The sequence below is a fragment of the Cryptomeria japonica genome, chromosome 9 (assembly GCF_030272615.1).
Source record: "Cryptomeria japonica chromosome 9, Sugi_1.0, whole genome shotgun sequence".
NCBI lineage: Eukaryota > Viridiplantae > Streptophyta > Pinopsida > Cupressales > Cupressaceae > Cryptomeria > Cryptomeria japonica.
The window spans coordinates 134,835,522-134,846,897 of NC_081413.1; the positions used below are offsets into that span (position 1 = coordinate 134,835,522).

Here is an 11,376-nt window from a genome sequence, read left to right on the forward strand (position 1 = left end):
ATCTCAACCCTTGCGAAAGTGGGAGAGTAAATATCATTTTAAGTTGAAGCTCTTGTCTTTATCATTTGTTGCTCCATCTTCTTTTGTAATCATAATCCTTATCATAACCATAAACCCTAACTCTAATCATAATCATAACCCTTACCCTAATTATAACCCTAACCTTAGAAATAATATTTAGCCCTAATCATAACCATAACCCTAATGCTACCCCTAAAACTTAAACCTAACCATAGCCCAAAACCTATCCCTAATACTAACCTTAACCCTAAACCCAAATTATAATCTTGATGCTAACCCCAAACCCTAACTGAAATTATGGTTAGGGATATAATTATAATGATTATATTAATAATATTATATATTAATATAACTATATTTAAAAATACAATACTATAATCATGTATTAACTTATTTAATGGTTTCCATGTTGCGCCACAACTACTACTAGCTTATATATATATATATATATATATATATATATATATATATATATATATATATATATATATATATATATATATATATATATATATATATATATATATATATATATATTACGTCGAAATATATCCTTATAAAAATAGGCGCCTTGAGAAGGATATCTCTCAACATATTTTATATATATAATATTAATATATAAGCTAGTTTATACGACCCCTGATTAATCCAAGTCTAAGATCAATTTACACTGATACATTAACATTTATTTAATTTTATGTAGAGGTGGTGGTGAGTGTTTTATCTTCCCTTATAGTGCTTAAAAAGCCCTTGAAAATTTTAAATACATATTAAACCCTAGTAGGAAGAACACCAATAGATAACATAGTTCCAATAACCATCACCTTATTGTCATGTTGACCCCCAATAGCCGTCATAGTGAAAACACCATTAATAAATTTGTTTTGTACCAATAGCTGATCATTTTTTGTAATTTTTTGTTCATAATTGGTCCATGTGTGCACCACTATTGGAACATTTGTACATCACTATTGGGACATTTGTCAACAAGTACTAGCGATTTTGAGTTGACGTTTATCGAACATCTTTAGTTAGCGAACATCTTTAGTTAGTGCATCGTTACTACCCATAAGCCAGATCAATAGTTATAAGCAGTTAAGTCACATACAAAGACAACTAAAAAATAAATCAAAATCCAATGTACCGTTTAAGATATGTGGATGCCCGAAATTAGCTATGACGGATGCTCTTCCCCTAAGGTTTTCAATTTTAATTTTTTTTAAATATATTGAATTGAAGCTGAAAAAATAAACTATACACAGTTTAAGCTCTGTTTTGGCGAGGATGTGGAGCAGGAGGAGAAGCTGGCTATCCTTTCCAATGGTCGCAGCGGCAGTTGTGTAAGTCACAGACCCTTTCAAAAGTTTTACCAGTAATAGTTAGGTATCGTTTATGTGCATATTAAATAAAAATTTCTTCTATATTTATTTCATGTGTATGTATTGAATGCGTACCCTAGGCGGAATTTGTGATGAGAAATTATACCTATTTTTTTCTAGCTACTCTACGAAATGAAGATCAGAGGAAATACCTGCTGTTTTTTTTTTATCTAATTTTCGATTTGAGGAAGCCATTGCTAGCTGTAAATTTTATTGACTTGAGTTCTATGAAATCTTAAGTACAGATTATATTTAATAATTTCAATTTTTTTCTATTGAATAGCCCAGGGTCACTTGATAAAGCTGCCTTTGTTGACTTGTATGGACAAATATGTTGTACATGATTAATGATAAATGTGATTCTGTGCAAGGGTAGGATGATAGATGTGATTTAGATTCTTTATCGTGATTCTGTGAAAATGCAGTATGATACATATAAGTTAGATTTTTTTGTTATTCAATCTCTTGTTAGATTCAGTGTAAATTTAAAATGACAGGCTTGATATAGCTCCTTTGTTGTTTAATCATGTGTAGAACTATAATCTTGATTTAGTCTCTGTATCGTTCAACCTTGTGAAATTTTTCATGAGTATAGATTGAAGTTGTGATTTTATTTCTTTAACAGTTTGATCTCACATGAAATTTTGCATAAGTATAGATTGAAGTTGCGATTTTATGTATTATGTCAATGTCTTTTTATTGGAAGTTTAACAAGGATAATGGACCACTTATTTGGCATCTCAGGGGGTTGAGGAGGAGGTGTTCTTGCATGTGACAAAATGACTCTAAAGATTACAGCTGCTTTAAAAAAAGACCAATCTTTTTTTATTGTAGAAAGGATGAAATTGATACGAAAGAAACGGAGAATTGATGAGGATGTGTCTACATTCATGACATCTTCTGTGTCTTCCTCTTCCAGTACGCTCAAGGACACAATAGGTGGAACAGGGAGCAAAACAATTGAAAAACATGATGTAGATGATGCAATAGCTGATTTGTTTTAGTCAAGTGGCATTCCATTCAATGTAGCTCAAAATCCACATTTTCAAAATGCAATTCAAAAAGTTGCAGAGTTTGGTGAAGGGTACGCACCTCCCTCTTCAAGGGATTTTAGAACAACTCTTTTACAAAGGTCAAAAGATAGGATGGTTAAGAAATTAGCTGGGGTCAAAGCCTTGTGGAGGGTAACCAGTTGCACTATATTGTGTGATGGGTGGTCAAATACACGTCATAAACCATTGAATAATGTTTTGGTGGCTTGTCCTAGAGGTGTTGTGTTCTTGAAGATGATTGACACCTTGAAACATAAAAAAACTTCAAAGTATATATTTAAAGTATCAAAGGATGCCATTCTTGAAGTAGGGCTGGAAAATGTGGTTCAAGTGGTAACTGGTAGTGCAACAAATTGTGTGGAAGCCAGGAAGCTAATAATAGAGAAGTACCCACAAATATATTGGAGCCCTTGTGCGGCCCATTGTTTAGATTTGTTGCTTCATGACTTAGCTAAATTCCCATGGATACATGAAACGATTCATAGAGGAAGAGCAATTGCAAATTTTATTAGGAATCACCATCTCACGTTGAATCTTTATAAACAACGTGCATCTAGAGAGTTGTTGAAGCCTCGTGAAACAAGATTTGCTTCATTTTATATCAATTTGAAAAGAGTAGTTGAAGAGAAAATGGCTGCAAGATTTGTTATTTGTTCTAATGAATGGAAGAATTCCACTCTTTCTAAAGGTCCTAAAGGGAAGATCATAGAAGAGCTTATTTTAAATATCAATTTTTGGGAAAGTGCAGCAAAGGTTTTAAAAGTATGTGGACCAGTTATTGATGTGCTTTGTATGGTTGGTGACATCCCTTGCCTTGGCATGCTTCATGAGAGCATGGATTGTTGTAAAAAATTGTTAAAAAAGCACTCAATAATGTGGAAACAAACTACGTGGAGATATGGGATACTATTGTTTTTAGATGGAAAATGATGCACACTCCTTTACATGCAGCAGCTTGTTATTTGGAGCCTAAGTTATTTCATATTGATAGACAAAGTGATTGTGAAGTTATGACAGGGCTTTATGAAGCTATTAAGAGGGTTGAACCAAATCTAGTAATTGCAAGTCTAATTAGAGATCAGTGTCAGAAATACAAATTGGCAGAAGGGTTGTTTGGAATATCAACAGCCAAATATAATATGCCACAAGTTGAAGTGCTTGGGTATAGATTGTGGATATTTTATGGAGCATAAACCCTTGAATTACAACGCTTTGCTATTCGAATATTGAATCAAGGAGCAAGTTCCTCAATTTTTGAGAGGGATTTGAGTTGCTTTGACCACATTCATTCCACAAATAGGAACAAGTTGTTGTCTAGAAAGTTGGGAGATCTTGTTTACATCCGCAATGATTTACAATTTTGTATGAACAAATCAGCAAATTCCAGAAGACATAGTAGTTGCAAATGAACTTGACTTTTTTTATGATGAACTTAGTGCATCTAGTGTTGATGATACTACATCAACTTAACAAAGTGCTTTTGATGACTTGGAACTTTTTTGAAGTTTTAGAGCTTTGACTCTTGATTGTCACTTTTTAACAAAGAAAACATTTTCACACTCATGATTTCATATGTTTCTTATGCTTTGAATTTGATATATTGATCATGGTTTGTAAATGTGGCATCTTTTTATAAAGATTTCAAATCTATTAATCAATGCTCATATATCTTGACAATTATGTGGATTTATTACTTACATTTTTTAAAAATCAAATTTATATTAGACAAAATCAATAAGGTTTTTTTTTCTTTTCAAATTTTATCTTTGTTGAACTTAATCCAAATTTTATCTTTGTCAAACTCAAATATGAACATGGACCTTGTGACATAGGATCTAATAATGTTGCCCAAAATTTTGGAACTTAATAAAACTACATAGTTGAACCAAGAAAAACATTGCAACTGTAAATTTACTTCATTGTTTAATCTTGTGCTGAGATTTTGTGTAGTATAATAAGCTTGATATGGTCCCTCTACTGTTCAATCTTGTAGTGAGATCTTATTGTTGTAGGATGATAGACATGATTTAGTCCCCTTCTCCTTCAATATTGTTGTGAGATTCTCTCCAACTAAAGGACAATAGATGTGGTTTAGTACCTTTACTGTTCAATCTTGTGGTGAGTGTTTTTTTTGATAGAGTAGAATGGTAAATGCATTTGAATCCTTTTATCATTCAATCTTGTGGTGAAATTTTGTGCATGTGTGGAATGATAGACATTATATAATCTCTTTATCGTTCAACCTTATGGTGAGTTTCTTTATAATTACAGGATGATAGATGTGACCTATTCACTTTATTGTTTAATTTTGTGGGAATTTGTGTAAGTGTAGAAGGATAAATGTGATTCGGTGCCATTATAGTTCAATCTTGAGGTGACTTGTTGTTAAAATGTGGAATTATAGACACAATTTAGTCTCTTTCTTGTTCATTATTCTATTGAGATTTTCTGTCAGTGCAATATAATGGATATGATTTACTATCTTTATCCTTTCATCTTGTGGTAAGATTCTTTGTAAGTGTTTAATGACAGATGTATTTTAAGCTTTATTTTTCTGTTGTGTGGTGAGATTTTGTGCACATGTAGGGATATAAATGTGATTTACTTGCTTCATCCTTCTATCTTGTTTTGAGATTCTGTATAAATGTTGGTTGAGAGGCTTGATCAAGGCCCCTATTTATCAATCTTGTGGTGAATGTCAATGTATACTGATAAATGTGGTTTAACCCCCTTACTGTTTAGGCATGTGGTGAGATATTGCATAAATGAAGAGTGATGGATGGGATTAAGTCCCTTTATTGTCTAGGCTTGTGGTTAGATTTTGAATAAGTGAATAATGATAGACATGATTAAGTCCCCTCATTCCTTCAATCTTGTGGTCAGCATCTATGTAAGTGTATGATGATAAATGTGATATGACCCTTTCATCAGTTAAGTCCCTTTATCATGTTCAATCTTGTAGTGAGTGTCCATGTAAGTGTATAATGGTAAATGTGATTTAGCCCCTTCATTGATTAATCAGTGTAAACACTAAACATAGAAAAATAGAAATGATTTAATCCCTTTATCATTCAATCTTGTGGTGAGATGTAAGTGTAAAATGATAAATGTGAATTATGCTCATTATGATATTTTTTCTTGTAGTAAAGTTTCTAAGTTAGTGTATAATGGTAAATGTATCCACATGATTGAGACCCCTTTTTGTCGAATCTTGTTTGGGAGATACCATGTAATGTAGAACAACAAATGTGATATAATCCCCATCTTGTTCAATCTGTTGGTGAGTTTTTTCATAAATTTAGAATGGTTGGTCTCTTTATCATATAATCTTGTAAGCATGAAAATTTATGTAAGCATAGAGTGATAATCATGATTTAGTCCTTTTATCTATCAATTTTATGGTAAGTTTTGTGTAGGTGTAGAATGGATGAGGTTTAATACTTTGCAAATTGTAGAGGATTTTTCAGGTACTCTTTCGTTAGGTGTCATGAGTGCTTGTATTTATTTTTTGATTATATTCAGTCTAAAACTACACTTTAGAAGTTTTATTTTTATTTTTTAAATTTATTAATTGCTTAATTAATTTTGTTATAATTATAGAGAGATCAATTGGGGTCCTCTCCCATAACAAAAGAAATTGATTACACCAAATCAAACCAAGAAAACATTAAACCATCCTGGTAAAGTACAAATACCACTATCCAAAGAAAACCAGCCAACCCAGAAATGATATCATACCCAAATAAATCAACACAGGCGACTAAAAAAGAAGCCAACAAGCACAGAAAACAAGAAGAAGACTATAGCAGAAAACCCTTAAAAGCTGTCTGAAAGAAGCAACCCCAGGCTTAAGCAGAAACCAGCCCCTTACTCCATTGATAAAGGAGACTCTGCAGTCTGCAGCATCACAGAGGCAATAATGTCCAGGCATATCAGCACTTCCTGCTACAAGGGGAACTCCTGATGAAACCAACACTCCTCCCTACTCTGACATCAATCTTCCTTGTCCTCTAAAATCTTCTACATTTCCACCAAGCCTCAGAACTCTTTTCCCTTTTTGGCCACGTCTCCCTGTAAGAAACGTCTCGGGGACGCGACGTGCCCCGCCGTCCCGCCACCGCCACCCAAGTGCCGCCAAGACGCCAAGACGTCTCCTAGGGAGACGTGGAGATGTGGAGACGTCTCCTTGGGAGACGTCTGGGCATCTCCCAAAGAGACATGGAGACGCCTCCACGTCTCCTTGGGAGACGTTTGGGCGTCTCCCCGTTCTTCGACAGACGTGCAGACGTCTCTCAAGGGACGGGGAGACGCCCAGACATCTCCTGTCGCCCCCACGTGTATGCAATGTTTAAAATTAAAATTTAAAAATAAAGTGACTTTTTAAGTTTTTTGAGGGTTAAGGGGTAACTCTAATTGGATGTGGGCCAATAGAAAAATAACACCCGACGCCTTTAGAAAATAATAAAAGTATTTTTGGCCTCGCGGGGCGCTGCCCCCAAACCCCCGTTGAAAAATATAGGGGGAAACCGCGCCGATAGAAGTAGGGAAAATCTAACGTCCGAGTCTGATTAGGCTCCATATAACAACACAACTTAGAAATCTTGGTATTTAGATTTAGTATTTCAAATTTCCTATAGTCTCATTTGAAATGTAATTCTTATAGTGTAATACTGTCATACATCTTTTCAAAACTAGTTTTTCAAGTACTATATGTATATGTATAACTATATCAGCACCACCACCCCGCTGCCATCCCCCCGCCGTCCCCAAACTTAGGCCCTTGGTCCCCCCGTCCTGGAAACGCGTCCCCCCATCCCCAACGCCCGTGGAACACTGCTATTAATCAACTGATCTGCAGGCAGACCTTCCTGCTGCAACAGAAATGTCTCAAGAAGAAAATGCAAACCAGCAGAATACTCAGCACCAGATTGACTGAGCTCTCCCTATTGCACTGCAGAAAACCTCAAAAAATGATCGGGATTATCATCATCCTCCACTGACACTGCATCCCATTCACCTGTGACAGCTTTTCTATCACCATGTCCTTCTGCAGGTTTGCTTCCATGCTTTCCACTGCAAACCCTCGTACTGCTTCCACTCTCCATTATCAAAAACTATATAAAGAAAATCTATATGTTAGTGTCCACAGATGACTAATAGTAAAATCCCATTTTCTTGATTCTTATCCTTGTTACATCGGAAAATTATATCATATTTATAATTAATACTTAATTTGGGCATGTATTTCAATAGCAAATCTTATTTACTATCCATGCCATATTGCTGTAGATTGAGCTGAAAAGAAATAACTATTTGGATATTTATCAGTAAAAGAATGGTTTTCTAGTAGAAATACCTAAATTAAGAGCCGTGACAAGATTGAAACTGAGGGAAGCTTTAAAGGCTAAAAAAGTTAATGCCCAGTTTTTGGAACAAATGAACAAGTAATTGATTCTGCTAAACTTATAAAATTTGGCAAATACTTCGGAAGGATGTTATATTCAGATAGGTATAAGGGAATTTTGCTCGGTTTTGAATGCTTTTGAAAAAAAAATTCATTTTTTATTGGAATCATTAAGAACTAGTCAATGGGCAAAGGCTAGCCCGTAAAATTGTCCCAATGTCTATAACATAATCTTACATGAAATTGTTTTAATGAATTTGCATTTAATCTTACCTGTACCATAGACAATGAAAACTGGTGTTACCAATTTATAAAATTCTGATGGTGAAAGCAGACTTAAACTGGGTCAAAAGAAGGAATTGCAACTGTTAACAATTTTTTCCATCTTGTAGATATTATTGATACTGCTTTGATGAGTATCCTTTGAGGAGGCCTGGAATTTTTATGGCTGAGAGTCTTGTAAAGATTCTGCCCTCACCATGCATGGTCTCTTGGTATTTGCTGGATCAGACAAAGACAGCCACAATAAAGCCCTTGACATAGAGGGCTAACTATGCTTCAGCCTTTGATTTTCTTGCTTCAGTCTTTCTTTTCACCCATTTATATCACTTATATGGCTAAAAACACTATATTCTGGCCCTAGAATGAGGGATCAACTAGATTTCCCTTTAGGCTTTCATGTAGTGCTTTTTGTTTGTTATCAAGCCACAGCCTACTGAATCTGCAGCCATTGGTAGAAGGAGATTTTACCACATTGTCTGGGAATCTATGTTACCAGAAATTTGATGGATATCCTCCATTTTATGTTTTTAACCCTGCAACCCACTGGGAACAATGAACAGCCATTGCCAATGGGGAATCCATTTTTTCCATAAAAGTTTAATGGGAGAAACCGTGCGATGGCAATGGCCCTGTTTCATGGTTGTCGTCTCTCCCAAAAATCTATTCCATAATGAAAACCCTTAATTACAACGACATTTTTATAAGTGTGCTGACCACAATTTATTCAACACAGTTGGCAGCAGAGTGAGCAGCATTGGACGAGTTGGCATTCTCTTGTTTAATATTTTTGCTTCACAAGAACTGATAGGCCATTTTTTGAAGGAAATAGGATTTGTAGAGGGATTCAGAATGATATATGCAGACAAGCCATGTGTGATGGTGAAGAACTAGGCAGGCAAACTCAAATGCTAACTGTTTTTATCACTTATATTGTCTTCATTTAAATGATTTTTATTCTAACTGCCATTCGTGATAACACACACAGGTGCTTCTGGTTCTTCTGCTATTGACCTTTTCATATAGAGTAAAAACAAGGTTGGCTTCATAATGGGGAAAACAATGTACTTGATGGGTTCTGCAGTTCTCATAAAATAAATGAAAAGAAACAGATAAACATCTCTCTCTCTCTCTCTCTCTCTCTCTCTCTCTCTCTCTCTCTCTCTCTCTCTCTCTCTCTATATATATATATATACACTCACAAGAGGTATTATATATACATACACATACATATTTCCATTTCCGTCATGTTTCCTAATTCTTGTTTCTGGGAATTTATTGTTTTCCTATAAACAATATATTTTCTCATTTGAAATTCTACTTTAGAATTTTTGGCTTTAAATTAGATTTTCTATATATAAATGCGCAATAAAACAAGAGGGAAACACATACAAATTAGGAAATCCTCATTCCAAACTCAAGAATACCTCAAATTGAGCTAAGAGGGCAAAAACACAACAAATGTTTAAAGAAAACTAAGCATTATACTGTTTTGTTGAATAGATTTTATTTAGACGTGGTTGCTCGTGTTGTGCAAGATCCCAAGTGATATGCAGCAATGTGCATGTTGATTTGATGTAATCTGGATGAAGATCCTTCAGCATTTCAGTAGCATGTAACTGCAAATCATAGCTCCATGATTTGATTGAGGATGAGGGTTTATGAAAAGATGGAGGATTGAGATTGATGAGGATATATTTCCTAGAGAAAGCTAGCTTCTAGAGCAACATAAAGGTTGAATGATCAAGATTTGAAGATGTAGGATGGAAATGGACAGCGGAGATTGATTGAAATGAAGACATTTATTTATTAGTTATTCATGTGACTAGTTGATTTTTTTATTTATTTATTGATGAGTAGAGAAAAGTATCCTAATTAAATTAATTAATTAATTAGTATATAGTGATGTGAGTTGATAAAGAGGAATTATGAATGGTGTGAAGTGGTCAATTTTAGGTGTACATTTTAAATCAGTCCTCTTGCCTGTGTTGAGAGAATCATTTTATGTTCTATCTACTTATTGTTCAATATTTCAGATGTCATGAACTTCGAAAGTTATCACAAGCTTACAACCATGCCCTTGTGAAATTAGAAGCCTCAAGGCTCAGCATCAGTTCCCTGATAAAAGTTTGCACGCTCTTCACTATCCTTGTGTGGAATGTTCTTGGAAGATTCATACATTACACTAGTTCAATCCTTTCCAACAGGGCACTGGCTCATCTTATATATATATAGTATGGTTTGCAACTGTTACTACCCATCCTACGACTTATTTTTGAAAACAAGCTTAAGCCCGCAACAACTGGCCTCAGAAACTGTATCTAGAAATTAAAACAAGCAGTCAGTTTCTATTCTGTTTCACTTCTTTCTTATTTATTTAAACCACTATTGAACCTTAAGTTGGATCCTGTTTTACATGTTCTTGGCTGTAATGAGGTGGTCATTCCTTCATATGCTTTCTTCTCTTCTTAAGTCATCTCAATTTAGTCTTTCTATGATTCCCTCTTATGTTACCTTGTTTGAATGCTTGTACAGGATTGGTGTACTTTCTGGCAAAAGCATATTTGGACCACCACTGGAGGAATACTGGTCTAAGAAATTGCAAGAGGAAGCAGCAAAGGAGAGTGCTGCAAGTATACATCAGTCACAAAATTCAGAGAAAGTTGAAAAGGATTCTTAGTGATAAAGAGACAGCTATACATATTCCATTTTTCACAACTTATCTGAGCCTCCACAATTTCTCTTCTTTTGATTTAAAAAGTTCCACATAGGATCTCTGATGGCTTGCATTTTTCTGAGACTCAATGGTTGATTTGGAGTCTGCATAAATACATGATAACTTAGTTATTAAAGGCATATTTTGTCCTGGCACCATTTCCAGAAGGAAAACCAGTGGTAGTAGCTAAAGTGGTTCATAAAATGTAATTTCCAATAATTTTGTATCGCTATCTGATGTCCAAAGGTAGTTGGCACTGCAAGATAACTGGATGTTTCTTTGTATTCTTTGATCACTGATCGCCCAATTTTTCTATTTCATCTGTTTAGTCTTTACTGAAAATTTGAAGGTGTTAGATATTTATGTGCTGAGAGTGGGAAACTTGGAGTTCAGATATTAATTAAGGTCACAAATTGAACACACGCCATGAAGAAGAAAAGTAGCCTTGAAGGGAAACTTTAATAGTGCTTGAGAATTGGGGATGATAATTCCTCATCCTCTAGCAGATATCTTCAGCACACAACT

General features: G+C 34.6%; 1 long non-coding RNA gene across 1 annotated transcript; it reads left to right on the forward strand.

Annotated features, from left to right (window-relative positions):
* Positions 1–1,155: 1,155 nt before the first annotated feature.
* LOC131063262 (uncharacterized) lies at positions 1,156–11,171 on the forward strand. The gene is made up of 2 exons (XR_009111029.2): positions 1,156–1,361; positions 10,671–11,171. It is a non-coding gene; the product is annotated as an uncharacterized LOC131063262 (long non-coding RNA).
* Positions 11,172–11,376: the final 205 nt, after the last annotated feature.